At 40.4% G+C, this 15,769-nt stretch overlaps 1 protein-coding gene across 1 annotated transcript in view; it reads right to left on the minus strand.

Annotated features, from left to right (window-relative positions):
• ROR1 (receptor tyrosine kinase like orphan receptor 1) overlaps positions 1-15,769 on the minus strand; it is a 404,583-nt gene that overhangs the window by 182,291 nt on the left and 206,523 nt on the right. The gene's annotated exons all lie outside the window — the stretch shown is intronic.

The raw sequence follows: 15,769 nt of genomic DNA on the forward strand, positions 1-15,769 counted from the left end.
AGTGGACTAATCAATGACCACCAGAAAACCAAGAGCAAATATTCACTGATAGCCAGCTATTTTCAGACACAGAACTAAGTATTTTTACATGAATTTTCGCATTTCATCCTCATAATTTTATAAAATTAATATTATTTATTACTCACACTTTACCAAAAAACCCTCAGGCTCAGAGAGAATAAATAATTTGTTCGAATCCCCACACCTAGCATGAGGTTGAGCCAGGTTTCAAAGCCAAAGTCCATGCTCTAACAACTCTATTACACTGTTTAAAGAGGAGTTAAAAAAAATAATAAAAACAGAAAATGACAAGTGGAGAAACTGGAACCCTTACACACTGCTAGTTGGAATGTAAAATGGTGCAGCCACTGTGGAAAACAATATAGCTGTTCCACAAAAAATTAAAAAGAAAATTACCGTATAATCCAGGAATTCCACTTCTGGAATTGCTTTTGGGTATACATACACAAAAGAATTGAAAGTAGGGACTCAAATATATGTAACCCATGCTCATGGCAGCATTTATAACAGCCAAAAGGTAGAAGCAATCCAAATGTATATTGACAGATGAATGGATAAACAAAATGTGCATGCTTATACAATGTAATATTATTCAGCCATCAAAAGGAAGGAAATTCTAGCACATGCTCCAACATGGATGAATCCTGATAACATTAAGCCAACTGAAATAGGCCAGCCACAAAGGACAAATTTTGTATGATTCCACTTGTATGTGGTATGTAGAGTAGTCAAAATCATAGGGACAGAAAGTAGAATGATGGTAGGTGGCGGAGCAGGGAGTGGGGGGGTGGTGAGTAGTGGGGAGGAATCGTGAGTTAGCATTTAATGGGTCAGAGTTCTATTTGGAGGAGATGAAATATTTCTGGCATTGGATGGTGGTAATGATTACACAACAATGTGAAATGTACTTAATGCAACTAAACTGTATGCCTACAAATGGTTAAAACAGTAATTTTATATTACGTATGTGTGACCACAATTTTTTTTTAAAAACAGGAGTGAGTTGCCCATGGCTAAAAGTGTTCAAGAAAAGACTAAATGTCCATATGTCAGAGATACTGAGGAAGAAGTTATTTTCCAAGAAGGGGCTGGATTAAATGAATTCTGAAACCTCTTCCAACTCTAAAATTGTATGACAAGATAAGCACTTCATCAATTACAGAAGTAAAAAATTGTTTTAGTTTTCCATAAAAATACAGACTACCTTTTATCCTGGCTTCCCAGCCTGGACCCGGAGACAGCTGGGTCCTGGAGTTGATTTACAATCAGATTCTCTCACTGTTTGTAAAGCACATTACCAGAAAACCATTTCCAGTTCCATTTTAATAAGGAACAATTTGTTATTTTTTTGGAAACCCCTGACTTCCATTGTTATAGAAAAGGTACAAGAAAAGAAAATCTAGGTCTTGCAGTTCAAGAATTAATGAAGGCCTGAAACAATTATGCCTTAAATACACAAAGGTCTTCTTAATGTAAATAGACTGTATTTCACAGCAAATCTTAGAACAAGGAATCCATTTCAGCATGACAGAGTAGGCAATGCAGCAGGGCTATAGTCTGTACTCAATTTGCTATTTTACTTCCGTTGACGTTGACTAATGTACAAATAGCCGGTTTAAAGGATCTGGGAAACACTAGGTCACAGTGTGAAATATATGCTAATATAGCACAATTTATATAAAAATAGAGGAATGTAAATAGCTAACCGAAGCCAGAGGTAGTTGCTCCAGCCAAGTGGGGACTGAGGAACATTGATAATGCAAAGAGAATGTTGTTCTCGTTAAAACTTCTGGGAACACTACCCTCAGGTTTTCTTCCAGCTTCAATGCAATGATAAATTAAAACTGAATTTCTGCTGCTTTCTGAAAGCATGCGTGTGTCTCTGTATTATGAACAGAATGAAATGTGTAAATAATCTAACTTAAAAGCCACTATGATACAAAGATTAACATTCCCAGACCCCACAGTTGAGGAGCTAAGAGTACAGAGAATACAAGCTGAGAGCACATATACCTTGAAAAAAGGCAGTGTGTTAAGTTGACAGGCAGTGTGACAAAGTGGAATAAAGGTGGGTTAAAAACAATTGCTGTTTATTTAGTGCTTACAGGTCAGGCATGAGAATTTCACACTCGTTATCTCATTTAATCTTCATGATGTAGGTTAAGAACCAGTACAACATGAGACATAATTCAGGGATTAATAAATTCTGCTAACATCATTCTGCAGCAACACTATGGCTGAGTCATCTATTAGTCCACTCCTGGGGTCAGTCAGCCTCTACTTGTTTCTCTAGTCTCTGATTGCTTGGATCTGTGTGATAGTATTTAAGGGAAAAGAAGAGGAGAGGCAGAAGCAACAGAAAAGCCATTGACGGTCTCTGGGTAATGAGGCCAAAAAAAGAAAAAAATTTAAGACCTAAAGTTGAAGTTGAAAATAACATGTCATTTATTAGATGTTGTGGGTTTGGTTCTCCTCTGCTTCTGCCCACCTTCCATGCCACATCCACCTATTATATGGTCACACTTTTTCTTTTCTTTTCTTTTCTTTTTTTTTTTTTTTTGAGACAGGGTCTCACTCTGTCACCCAGGCTGGAGTGAGTAGAATACGGCTTATTGCAGTCATGATCTCCTGGCTCAAGTGATCCTCCTGCCTTAGCCTTCAAAGTAACAAAGTAATTGGGACCACAGGTGCACACCATCATGTCTGGCTAATTAAATTTTTTTTGGTAGGGACAGGGTCTCCACCATGTTGCCCAGGCTGATCTCAAACTCCTGGGCTCAAGAGATCCTCTCACCTCCACCTCCACCTCTCAGTGTTGGGATTACAGGTGTGAGCTGCCACAACCATCCTGGTGACACTTTTCTAAGAAACCCTTGGTTAGGACCTTCACTGGGCATCTCCTGCACATATAATAAAGTTTGAAGTTCTCAGCAGAGCACGCTTTATAACTTTGTTTCCCATAATTCCAGTCATGCACCATTCCAAACACACCTGCCCTTTCAATCCGTGATTCTCTTTCTTGGGATGCGAGATGCCCATTTTCATTTCTCTTCCCTTCCTCTCTATTCCTTCTTTGATGTCAGCATGTGAACAGGAATCATATCTGTTTTACATGCAAGGAATATAGTTTGTGTTGAATAAATGTTTATTGACTACAGGAATGAGAGAAATACAGAAAGACATAAATGAAATTTTTAAAGAGAGGTAAAGAGAGGAAAAATTGTCTCCTCTTACTTATGGTCTTTGATTCTTCTAAGCAGACATCATTCCCTTCTCTGTGCTATACAGAACCTAGTCATGCACCCCTCTATACTGTTTTTCAAGTTTGTTTACATATTTCTACATTTTTCTCCACTTAGACTTTCAGCATCCCAAGAGCAAGGACTACATCTATCTAGACGACCAGTGCTTTTCTCAGCGCCTGGCAGTGAAGAAGAAATGATTGAACAAACCTTTCTGAAGGCCTTGCAACATCCCAATTAAAGCCAGCACTTGGATAGTCCAGGCTGAGTATCCCTTATCAAAAAATCTTGCAACTAGAAGTATTTTAGATTTTGGATTTTTTCAGATTTTAGAATATTTGCATATAAATAATGAGATATCTTGGGGATGAAACCTAAATCTAAACACAAAATTTATTTATGTTTCATATACACATTATACACATAGTCTGAAGGTAATTTCATATATATATATATATATATATGCATATGTATAATTATTTTTTTAAAAGAAAGAGACAAGATCTTTCTATGTTGCTCCGGCTGGTCTCAAACTCCTAGACTCAAGTGATTCTCCTGCCTTGGCCTCCGAAAGTGTTGGGATTACATGCATGAACCACCATGCCTGGTCCTATATTTTCAATTATTTTGTGCATGAAACAAAGTTTTGACTGCAACCCAACACATGAGGTTAGGTGTGGAATTTTCCACCTGTGGCTCAAATGTTGGTGCTCAAATGTTTTAGGTTTTGGAACATTTAGAATTTTTTGATTAGGGATGGACAATCTGTAGTGATTTGGAAATTCCAATTAACATTTGGATTAGGTTCCTACAACTCAAATTTAGCAGGATAGGTAAACAAATATCTGACAAAATAATGTTCGAGGCTTGTGGAGAACCAGCCCTGTTTGATGCACTGAAGCATGTACTCCTTAGAAAAGCTCAAGAGGTTTTCACTCAGAAGCTGTTTATGCGTACTGTTCATAAGCTTCGTTATCAGATTTCCTAGTCTGGAGTTGACTAGACACAACAAATTGAGATCAGGAAAGGAGATGGAGGCAGATAAACTAGAAACCACTCAGGAGAAAGAGCGGAGACCCAAGGACTCAAAAAGTTTCACAGCTTAGGGCAATTAGTCCAGAGTTCAACACACTCCGGGTATGTAGTTACTATATATGACAGCACCATCCAAAAACTCATAATGAAGTCCATGCAGTATTGTGAAAAGACAGCCCTCCTTCGGAAGACAGAGGTGTGTGGGTAATCCATTAAGAAAGATTTCCATTAAACAACAAACCGTTTGGCATTTAATGAGACATGCTTTGATTAGTTGGAAAATTCACTTAGGTGGAACAGTTAATGAGCTGACAATGCCAGATAAATAGTGTGTTACTATGGAAACCAGAGAGGCTTCATATTGTATACCTGTCCGTGTTCAGCTATCCAACGCATGGAATAGGACCAAAAGAAACACCAGAATGAAAATACACATTAAGTCAGGATCCTAAATGCAATTCCAGGAGACGAATTCCCAGGCATCCCCAAATCAACCTCTGAAGGCTGCACAAACCCTTAAATGGCACTCTGCAAAGAACTCTTTTGAGAGCTTATGTTTGGTACAAAGAAAGTCAACTTAGTTAATAGTAGCAGCTAGCTTGCACACCCTAGTAACTTTTACAGGACGAGTAACTAACATGAAATTAGCCAGGGACAATTCCCTGCCTGAGCCACAAAGCCATCACTATGCACTTAACATAATCCTATTCCACGTGGCACTCTTCCAAGGATGGACAAACCACAAGCTTTAAATGTGGCTGGCTGTGGTCTGGCTTGCGGGGCGGAGGAGACAAATATTTTGCTGGGGGAGGGCAATATACAGGCCCCAGTGCCCTGTTTCCCCTTGATCAGACCCCTTCCACTGCACCATCTCCCTTATAAGCTTTCTTAAATTCGAGGTTCCCAGAGAAGTTTGGGTATCCTTCAGGAGAAACTATTACCAACATTCCTAGCTCCTACCATTTGGCCACCTTCGTTCATTCCTCCTTATTTAGAGCCCATTTTGTCCCAGGTAGTAAGCTAGGTAATTCCACATAGATGATCTCATTCCTGTGGCAAAACTAAGAATGGCATGTTTCAACTTGGTCTTCATGAACTATCAGGCACATAGAAAAAAAGTACAGTATGTTAATAAATGGACTGAGGCATGTTTAGAAAGGGCTATGTGTGCCTTGCTGAAAGAAAGGAAGGGGACTAATGTTTAGTAAGTACTCACTCTGAGCCACAGAGGGTGTGGGGTACTTGCTTTGCATCCCTTTGCATCTTATTTGATCTGGCAAGGAAGCATTATTTAGTAGATAAGGAAACTGTGGCTCTGAGAAATTTACCTTATCTCAGAATCATTTGGCTCATTTTTGACAGAGCCAAGATTCAAATCGGGGTCTGTTAGATTCTGAAGGCAAAACTTATACCACTCAACTGCAATATTAAAGAATGACGACATTGTCCTTTTGGACAATGAGGAGCTAAAGGAAGTTTTAACGCTATGAACTGATGTGATGTCATCCTAAATCAACCCAATTAGGAACCAGACCGTTCTGGAGGGATTGCAGGGTACCAGCCACAATTCTGCCTTACCAAATGTTTCTAAAACTTTAAAATCTGGTTCAAAGCAGTTTCAAGAAGAGCATTAAGTGGGTTGAGTAACACTGACTCGCTCCAGAACCCTGAAAAGGTCTGGAAAGTCCAGCCTCAAGTTTCTCAGCCATCACTTCTAGAGGAGCCCCCTTCCCCTATTGCCCATCCGTCAGCAGTGTAAGCAGAGCTAGAACACTAGGCAGCCCTCCTCATTCTCAAGATCAATCAGATCCAGGGACAGAGGACTTGCTGCTAGTTGCCAGGCTTTGGCAGATAAGAATAAAAAAAATCCTAAAGAGCAATTCAGATGATCATACTGAGTCCTCTGGACTTTTGTTTCCGTATCTGTAAAATGGGGATGGTGAGAGTAAGAAACTCTCTCCCTGACAGTTGTCATGATGATTAAAGACATAATGCATATAAAATATGGAGCATCATACCTGGCACATTGGAGGACCTTTAGTTATTACAGCTGAATCCAGTTTCTTTACCATTCTATTCTTATGTTGTTCGTGAATATTTTGTGTGCTTAAGAAAGCAAAATAATAGCATGAGGTAACCTTTACAGAGTACATACTGTATATGGCAAGTACGGTTCCAACTGCTCATTAAATCATGGTAACAGCCTTTGCAAGGCCAATGCTATGACTACTCCCATTTAACCAATAAGAAAACTGAGGCACAGAGAGATTAAATAATTTTCCAGGTTATATATCCAGTAGACCAGGAGTCTGGTTGGATAACCAGTGTTCTGCACACTACTTCACTGGTTAAAACTACTGCTATTATTTTCTATTATTATTATTACAGATCCCTTTAGTACCAAAGGGATTCCCATTCAACTACGTGAAAGCAGCTCCTAGGAATATTCTAATGTATTGAAAGCATATATCTTAAACTCCCAGAGTCTATAAGGGCATTCAATTATTTGACACTTAATGCGGTCTCTTCAATTTAACTTGACTATTTAAAGACTACTTGAGCTTGCTCCAAGTTTGCTGTGCCTACCCAGAAAACAAAACCTTCCTAATGGCTTTCGTTTTGTGGACTTCATAAACATTCTTGGAATGATGAAAGGATCACATATGGTGTTATCTTATTGAATAATGGTTTGGTGTGTCTTCTCTTAAATGAAATGTCTGAGCAGTGTTTTTGTAGGCCCGTGAAACATTAGAATAATACCATATATTTACATAGCGCTTTGCAATTTTCAAAGTGCTTTCCCAATTACTGTCTCATTTGATCCTCACCACAGGCTTACAAAGCAAACAGGGCAACTGTTATTACCATCCCCATTTTATAGGCAATGTGGTCAAGTAGAGAGTAACCCAGGCTTTGAAGGAAAATAGAATAGCATTCTGTTCCCTGCTCCTCAATGTTCTAGCTGGGCGACCTTGAACTCGTTTCTTAACCTTTCCAAGCTTCGGTTTCTTCATCTGCCAGTTGGGGATAATAATTTATAAGGTTCTGCACAGGATCAAATGAGATCATCTACACAAAGCATCTAGAATGGTGCTTGTTGCCAATTAGTAGTAGTAGTATTTTATTATTTTTTTATTATTTTTTTTTATTATTTATTACTAGGACAAAACATCCTTAAAAAGAGAAAACCTAAAGGGAAGCAAGTGAGAGCAGCAAGCATTAACAACAAATTGACCTGAGTGGGCTTGATTCACTTTTGAGCACTGCTTGCAAAAGAAAGGAGTGTGTGACTGCAGTTGGATGGACTTTGAAGAGTATCAGATTAAGAGAAACTAATATAGACTCACTGTGACAGCCCAGGAATCCCCTTTTCTTTGCCAGGGCTTCTGCTCTCTAGGAGCAAACCTAAATCCCTATGCCAGGCCGTCCCTCTCCTGCCTTCCTTACATATCCTCCTACTCATGTGGACCAGCAGAGCCTTCCAGCCCAGCCAAAGGATCCCAGGACACCAGTTCTGAAGACATCATGAGGCAGCCTTGCCTCACCACAGTCTGGCAGGATCCACTGATGTATAATAGAATGCACTCCTTTCTTACTTGAGGGAACATTTCAGAAGGTAACACAGGCTCTCCCTCCAGGCAAGAAGCGAGAACAACCCTAACAAGGACAGCCTGCCCTTAAAATGGGCACTCATCTGGGCCTTAGGACATTCCACTTAGCCCCACCTGGGAAGCTTCAGCCTTCCTGGGCTTCCACTCCAATGCCGCCCTGTCTCAGGACAGACTGGGTTACTGGAGTTGGGACGGAACCACTGTGAGGACAGGGCAGGAGCTGAGGAAGCTGTTGGACTGGGTCATTTTCTGGCTCTGTTCTCGGGTAAGTTGCTTAACCTGTTTGACTTTGGTCTCCTTGCCAGCAAAACGTAAGGTTGTGTGAAAATGGAATGTGATCACTGATGCCGAACTTCAAGCACTGTGTCTCCTACAGAGTAGACAAACAAATGGTGGGGCAGGTTTTATTATTACTATTATTACTATTGTTGTTATGAATTGAGGAAGGAGACCCAAGCATCTAGGATCACTTCCCCCTTGACCTCCACACTGCATTTCAACAGAAGAAAAGGCTGGCGACAAGATCAAACCCACACCCAACTCCTCCATCCCAACCAGAACCCTTTCATATGTGATTTCTAAAACTGTAAGCCCCGGACCCTTTCATATGTGATTTCTTTTTTTTTTTTTTTTTTTTTTTTTTTTTGGGTTTGTATGTTTGGAAAAGCAACAAGCAAAATTTTTTCAAACTATTTTTTTTTTTTTTTCGAGACAGAGTCTTGCTCTGTCACCAGGTGCCAGACTGGAGTGCAGTGGTGCAATCTCAGCTCACTGCAACCTCTGCCTACCAGGTTCAAGCAATTCTCCTGCCTCAGCCTCCCAAGCAGTTGGGACTACAGGCGGGCGCCACCACACCCAGCTAATTTTGTATTTTTTTTAGTATAGACGGGTTTCGCGATGTTGACCAGGATGTTTTCTATCTCTTGACCTCGTGATCCACTCACCTCGGCCTCCCAAAGTGCTGGGATTACAGGCATGAGCCATGGCGCCCCGCCCTCATATGTGATTTCTAAAGCTGTAAACCCAAGATGCTTTCACTTGTAATTTCTAAGGCTATAAACCTAAGATCCTTCCACGTGTAGTATCTAGAATGTAAGCCTATATAAAGGCAGAGCTTCTCTTTGTTAGGGAAGCTTGGCCATTTGGACAAAAAGTCTTGCTCCCGGGCCATAATAATAAAACCCCCGTCCTTTCTAGTTCAGTGTCCAAGAGGTCTGTTTCTCGCAGCCGCTCCCGCTTCAGAATGACACCAAACTGATTCAGTTTTCTCCAATCTGGCAGCATGAGTGATTCAGACAAACATAATTTTTTTTTCTTGAGACAGAGTTTCGCTCATGTTGCCCAGGCTGGAGTAAAATGGCGTGATCTCGGCTCAGTGCAACCTCCGCCTCCCGGGTTCAAGTGATTCTCCTGCCTCAGCCTCCTGAATAGCTGGGATCACAGATGCCCACCACCACGCCTGTCTAATTTTGTATTTTTAGTAGAGATGGGGTTTCTCCATGTTGGTCAGGCTGGTCTTGAACTCCCAACCTCAGGTGATCCACCTACCTCGGCCTCCCAAAGTGTTGGGATTACAGGTGTGAGCCACCCCTGCCTGGCCCCAGATGTGTATTTTTTTTCTTCCAGTAATTCCCAAAATCAAAAGCCTTATCTGCACAACATGCTAACAGGATCGCAACAGCTTTACGGAACTGTTCTGTCTTTGCTGTCTCCTGAAAACCTGGCCTGGGGAGCTGTGTAATGGAGAGGATTAGGTTTGTGGCAACTACAGCCCCAGAGACAAGTGCCCTTGGAGGGGCAAGTGCTCCTTGGCCCTCTTACACAGAGCCCCAGTGTGGCTAGATTCATCCCTACCTGGTTCCCTTCCAGAGCCTTGTGGCTGAGGCCATCTTCCATTCCCTCTGGCTAAACCCAAGCCCCATTTTCTAAGGTTAACATAAACCAGTTGAGACGCCTGTAGACAGATGGAAAAGAGAAGGAGATTGAAAGCAACCTTGGAGATAACAGCTGAGGTATATGTCTACCCAGGTCTGACCTGACAATTACCTTGCCCCCAAATGATGCCATTTACACAAGGTTTAGCTAATGATAGGTATAAGGCCAGTGGTAGTACTTAAGTCCTCAAACTCAGAAAGCAGGATGTTTGTATTTGGGGAATTTCTTCCCTGGTCCCAGGCAAGAACACAAAAATGAACAGCAGTAATTTACATTCACACAGGCCTTAAATCACTGTATCGTGTGGATCAAATGTCTCAATGAGGCAGGGTCATGGCAATGTCACTGAAGAGAAGGATCTACATCAAAAATATCCACGGTGTCTCATTTCCTCAACAGGTCGCCCACTACCTTCTATAACCCTGGGCTGGTTCCTTGAATTCCTCAGGCCTCAGATTTCTCCAATCTGGCAGCATGAGCTGTATGGATGAGGTACCTCATCCATACAACAGAAAAATACCGAATATATACATGTATATGTTATGTGTTTTATAGATATATATTTTTTTCTAATAAAGCTGAATCCTTAATACAGGCAGTTGACTTAATCACTCCTCTGTTCATAGCACATTATCATCATTGGTCCATGACAGACCTCTCTCTCCTTCTCATTTTATTCTATTTATTCCCTTTAATCCACATTACTTTCCTCTACCACATGCAGCTCTTCCATCGTGTCTAATGTGTATGCTTTCGTTCCCAAATAGTCTGGCAGACATGCATTGTTGTTTTGTGCATATGTATTTTATTTTCATAACTAGAATTGTGTTTTAGATCTTGCATTTCTTACCTTTTTCACCAAGCACTACGTTTTCAGCTTCATCCATGTGGCTCTGAGTATATCTACTTCATCACTTCTAACTGCTGCATACTGTTTATGATGGTCTTTTCATCAAGTGCCCTTTCCAGGCCCCTGAGTCATTCCTTGCCCAACTCTGTGCCCCTGCAGCTGATATCTACAGACACCTCACCCAGAGCCCCATGCCCACTGGCTTCTGGTTGTGTTTCATAAATGAGAAACACCCAAAGAAGACTGAAGGCCAGAAGAAAGAGGTCAGGTTTACAGGCTCTCACCCTGGCTCCTCACCTATGCCTCTCTCTCTGCCTTATTGAGCATTTGGCAGAAGGTCCATTCCTTTATGGCCACAGCTTCTGGTAGAATGGGCCTCTTCCATGGCTCCTGTCTCCCTGGATTCCAGCTGCATCATTCTCTCCCCTTACCCTTTGGGCCAGTTCCTAGTCCCTGGGTGCCTGTCTCTGTAGATTCTTTAACTTTGTTCACCATCGTAAGCAGCACCTTCATTAAATTCTTTTCGGTTGAACTCTTTTGAGCATACCATCTCTTTCTTCTTTGGAATTTTATTTGATACAGTATTCCAGAGTCAGCAGCCATTAAATTTTAACTATATAATTTCACAGGGATGGTATGATGGTTAGTTTTATGCATCAACTTGGCTGGGCCCAGATATGTGGTCAAACATTATTCTCGATATTTCTGAGAGTGTTTTAGGATGAGATTAAAATGTAGATGGGTAGATTCTGAATAAAGAAGATTGCCCTCCATAATGTGGGTGGTCCTCATCTAATCAGTTAAAGGCCTGAATAGAACAAAAGGCTGACCTCCCCAGAGCAAGAGGGAACTACTCCAGCAGATGGCCTTCAGACTTGAACTGCAACATTCACTCTTTCCCAGGTCTTTGGCCTGACAGCCTTTGGATTTGAAACTATAGCACTGGCCTGTCCCAGGTCTCCAAACTGCCAGCCCTCCAAACAGCCCTCCGCACAGACTTCAGACTTTCCAGGCTCCATAAGTGCATGAGCCAATTCCTGGTAATAAATCTCTTTATATATATTGATTCTGTTTCTCTGGAGAACCTTGACTAATACAGATGTGTATTCAGATTGTCTTGAATTCCCAGCTATCACCAACCATGCTGTGATAAACATGCTTATACATGTTCCCTTATAGAACCATATAAGGATTTCTTTGATTTATATAGCCAGAAGTAAAATTTCTGGATCATAGATGGATATACTTACTCTTAGTGTTATAAAGCATAATGCTATAACAAAATTACAACATGTTACAATTATTTACAAAATGTTTACCATGTGCCAGCCACTATATTTGGGAATTGCAGACAGAATAATCTACAAAATAAATGTAATCCCAGCCCATCCTGAATTTTCAGCAGAAAAGAATATAACTAACATGTCACACAGGAAGTGCCCAATAAAAGTATAATTATTGTCAAAACCAAAATTATTCACACCACACAGCTTACTGAATACCTTAATATGACTAATTTAATGAACATGACTTTACTCTTACAGAAAATTATTGGCTAGGAAGATAAAAGTTGTAAATAATCTCCAGAAAAAAATCATTTAATAGGCTGGGCACAGTGGTTCACACCTGTAATCTCAGCACTTTAGGAGGCCGAGGCAGGCTGATCACCTGAGGTCAGGAGTTTGAGACCAGCCTGGCCAACATGGTGAAACCCCATGTCTACCAAAAATACAAAAATTAGCTGGGCGTGGTGGCGCACGCCTATAATCCCAGCTACTCAGGAGGCTGAGGCAGGAGAGTCGCTTGAACCAGGGAGACAGAAGAGGTTGCAGTGAGCCAAGATCACACCACTGCACTCCAGCCTGGAGCATAACAACAAAGCTCCATCTCAAAAGAAAAATCATTTAACATCAAGCTGATCAACTTTTCCATAGATAACATGAATTGCATGTTTACTTTCCTCTTCTCCTCCAAGGATGCAGAAATAAAAGAAGTCATTTGAGATTAAATTGAAATTCCTGGGTTCTAATCTTAGCTGGGCTACTAACCAGATAACCTCTAGTGTACACCCATCAAGGATGGATAAATGACCTCTCCAGGCCTCTGTGTTCTCGTGGATGAAATGATGGGGCTATTGTTGATGGTCCCTAAGGCACTCCCAATACTAAATAGTATGAAAATCTGTGCAGACATTCATCATCAACAAAATTGGCAGTTTCTTAGGAGGCTGAACTTAAGTGCTCTTACAAAGATCTCTGATATGGAATGGAAGATATAAATATCTTCCTTCTATAAAAAAGGTAAAAATGTTGGTATAGATGTGCATGCCACAACTATGTAGCCTAAGGGAATGATGTAGATCATATTATTAAGTCAAAATTGTGTCTCTCTGGCTCTATGCATTTCCTGGAATAATACTGGAATTCTGATTTTTAAAGCTAGCCACTTTTCTCCCCCTGAAACATGAAACGGGGATAATCAAGGCACAACCACATGGCAATGATGAGGTACCAGAGGAAGATGCTTAAGAACGCCATAGCATTTGCAATGTGCCTGGCACTATTCTAAGCTGCATGAATGCCTCTGAATTTTATAATAATCCTGCAATGTCAGTACTATCATTTCCATTTTACTGATGAGGAAATTCAGTGAAGACAGGTAATTTTCCAGAGCTGCTGGGTGACAGCCAACTTACTACAGGTTGAGCATCCTGAACACAAAAATCCAAAATCCAAAATGCTCCAAAACCCAAAACTTTTGAGAGCTAACATGACACCACAGGTGAAAATTCCACACCTGACCTCATGTGATGGGTCACAGTCAAAATGCAGTCAAAATTTTGTCTCATGCATAAAATTACTAAAAAATATTGTATAAATATTCAAGCTGTGTGTGTAAGGTGTTGATACGGTTTGGCTGTGTCCTCACCCAAATCTCATCTTGAACTAGTAGTTCCCATAATTCCCATGTGTCATGGGAGGGACCCAGTGGGAGGTAAATGAATAATGGGGGTGATTACCTCCATGCTGTTCTCGTGATAGTGAGTTTACTCGAGATCCGATTTTTTATAAGGGGCTTTTCCCTCACTTCACTCTCATTCTTCTCCTTGTTGCCACTATGTGAAGAAGGACATGTTTACTTTCCCTTCTGCTATGACTGTAAGTTTCCTGAAGCCTCCCCAGAGATACTGAACTATGAGTCAATTAAACTCACAGTTCTTCATAAATTACCCAGTCTGGAGTGTCTTTATTAGCAGTATGAGAATAGACTAATACAGGTGTATGTGAAACATAAATGAATTTTGTGTTTAGACCTATGTCCCATGTCCATAATATCTCATTATATACATGCAAATATTCCAAAATCCAAAAAGTTCTTAACTCCAAACACTTCTGGTCTGAAGATTTTTGGATAAGGGATACTTAACCTGTAGTTCCATTTTCCTATATCCATTTGAAGGTGCTAATGAGCAATATGACCAAATGACTGAAAAAAGGAGGAAGCAAAAAGACGATACCAACAACTAGAGATCTAAATTTTCCTTATGCTAAAAATTTCTCCAAAATGGTGGGAAGTTGATTATGGTTTTACAATATATAATACAGCTAGTGCTTGACTTACGACCACCATTGGTTCCGACAGACCGGTCGTAACACGATTTAGTCGTAAGTTGAGTAGGCTATATGTACAGTACTGTGAAATGATGTTATAAAAATCTTTAAGTCATATTTCATCATAATTTTCTTTCATTATTGTTATATATCATAATTTCCTTTGTTCATTTTATGCCATTTGTATCATCTCTACACCATTTTGTTTCTTATTTTTACATTTGTCAGGTTTAAGTAAAACACTGCATTACCAGTGCAACTGGTTTAATATTTGCAAAACATACAAAATTACAAAATACAGGTGCATACAAAAATACAAAATACAGGTGTAAAAAATACCATAGGAAACATTTTCCCAATTGCAAAACATATCAAAATATATAAACATACATGAAACATTTTATTGGCCGCTGGTGCTTGGCTGCGGATCATTAATGTCATCATCTGAGGCAGCAGTTGGGGTTACCGGAGTTGGTTTTTTCATAAACATGGTGAGCTTTGTCTGAATTGTATGTTTCTTTTTTTCTTCATAAATTTCACGATACGGAAGAAACACATCGTGCACCATTCGTTCAATCCTTGCAAATCGTTCGATGTTTGGGTCCATTGCTTCGAAATGTATAAGAAGTTTATTCAGTAAAGATAAACCGTCTGATAATCCCTTAGTGGTGAACTTTCTTTCTGGCTCCTCCTCTTCTTTCTCCTTCCGCCACTCTTTCTTCTTCCAGTTCGATTAGCTCTTCATTTGTAAGTTCTCCAGATTCTTTGTCTAGCAACTCTTCGACATCTTCCATTTCACACTCCAAAGAAAGGTCTTTAGCGAGTTTTACTGTTTTTTCCCGAATCGTTTCAAGTTCATGTTCACTGTCAAATCCGTCAAAATCATTAACATAGCGCTTAACACAATTTTTCCAGATGCCATTCATGCACTTTGTCGTCACAGCCTCCCAGGCGGTAGCGATATTCTTGATACACATCAAAATGTTGTAGTGTTTCCAAAAATCTTGCAATGTTAGTTCTGAGTCATCATCTATAGCAGATATTGCTTGAGCGAAGGTGGTTCGGAGATAGTTGGCCTTTAATGTAGCAATCGAACATTGGTCCATGGGCTGGATGAGTGGAGTCATGTTTGGCGGAAGAAAAACAAATTTTACATCTAGATGGAGATCGCCTAGATGTGGTGGGTGTCCAGGCGCATTATCGAGTAGCAATAAAATCTTGAAAGGAATATCTTTCTCCAAACAATATTCTCGAACTTGAGGAATAAAACAGTTCATAAACCAGTCTTCAAACAATCCTTGTGTCATCCATGCTTTACGTTGAGAACGAAAGTAGACGGGCAGTGTGTGCTTGTTAACATTCTTGAATGCACGCGGGTTGTCTGAGTGATAAATTAAGAACGGCTTCAGCTTAAACCCTGCGATGTTCCCACTAAGCAGCAGAGTTAGCCTATCCTTAAATGCT

This window comes from Cebus imitator, unplaced genomic scaffold (genome assembly GCF_001604975.1).
Source record: "Cebus imitator isolate Cc_AM_T3 unplaced genomic scaffold, Cebus_imitator-1.0 Scaffold135, whole genome shotgun sequence".
Classification (NCBI taxonomy): domain Eukaryota; kingdom Metazoa; phylum Chordata; class Mammalia; order Primates; family Cebidae; genus Cebus; species Cebus imitator.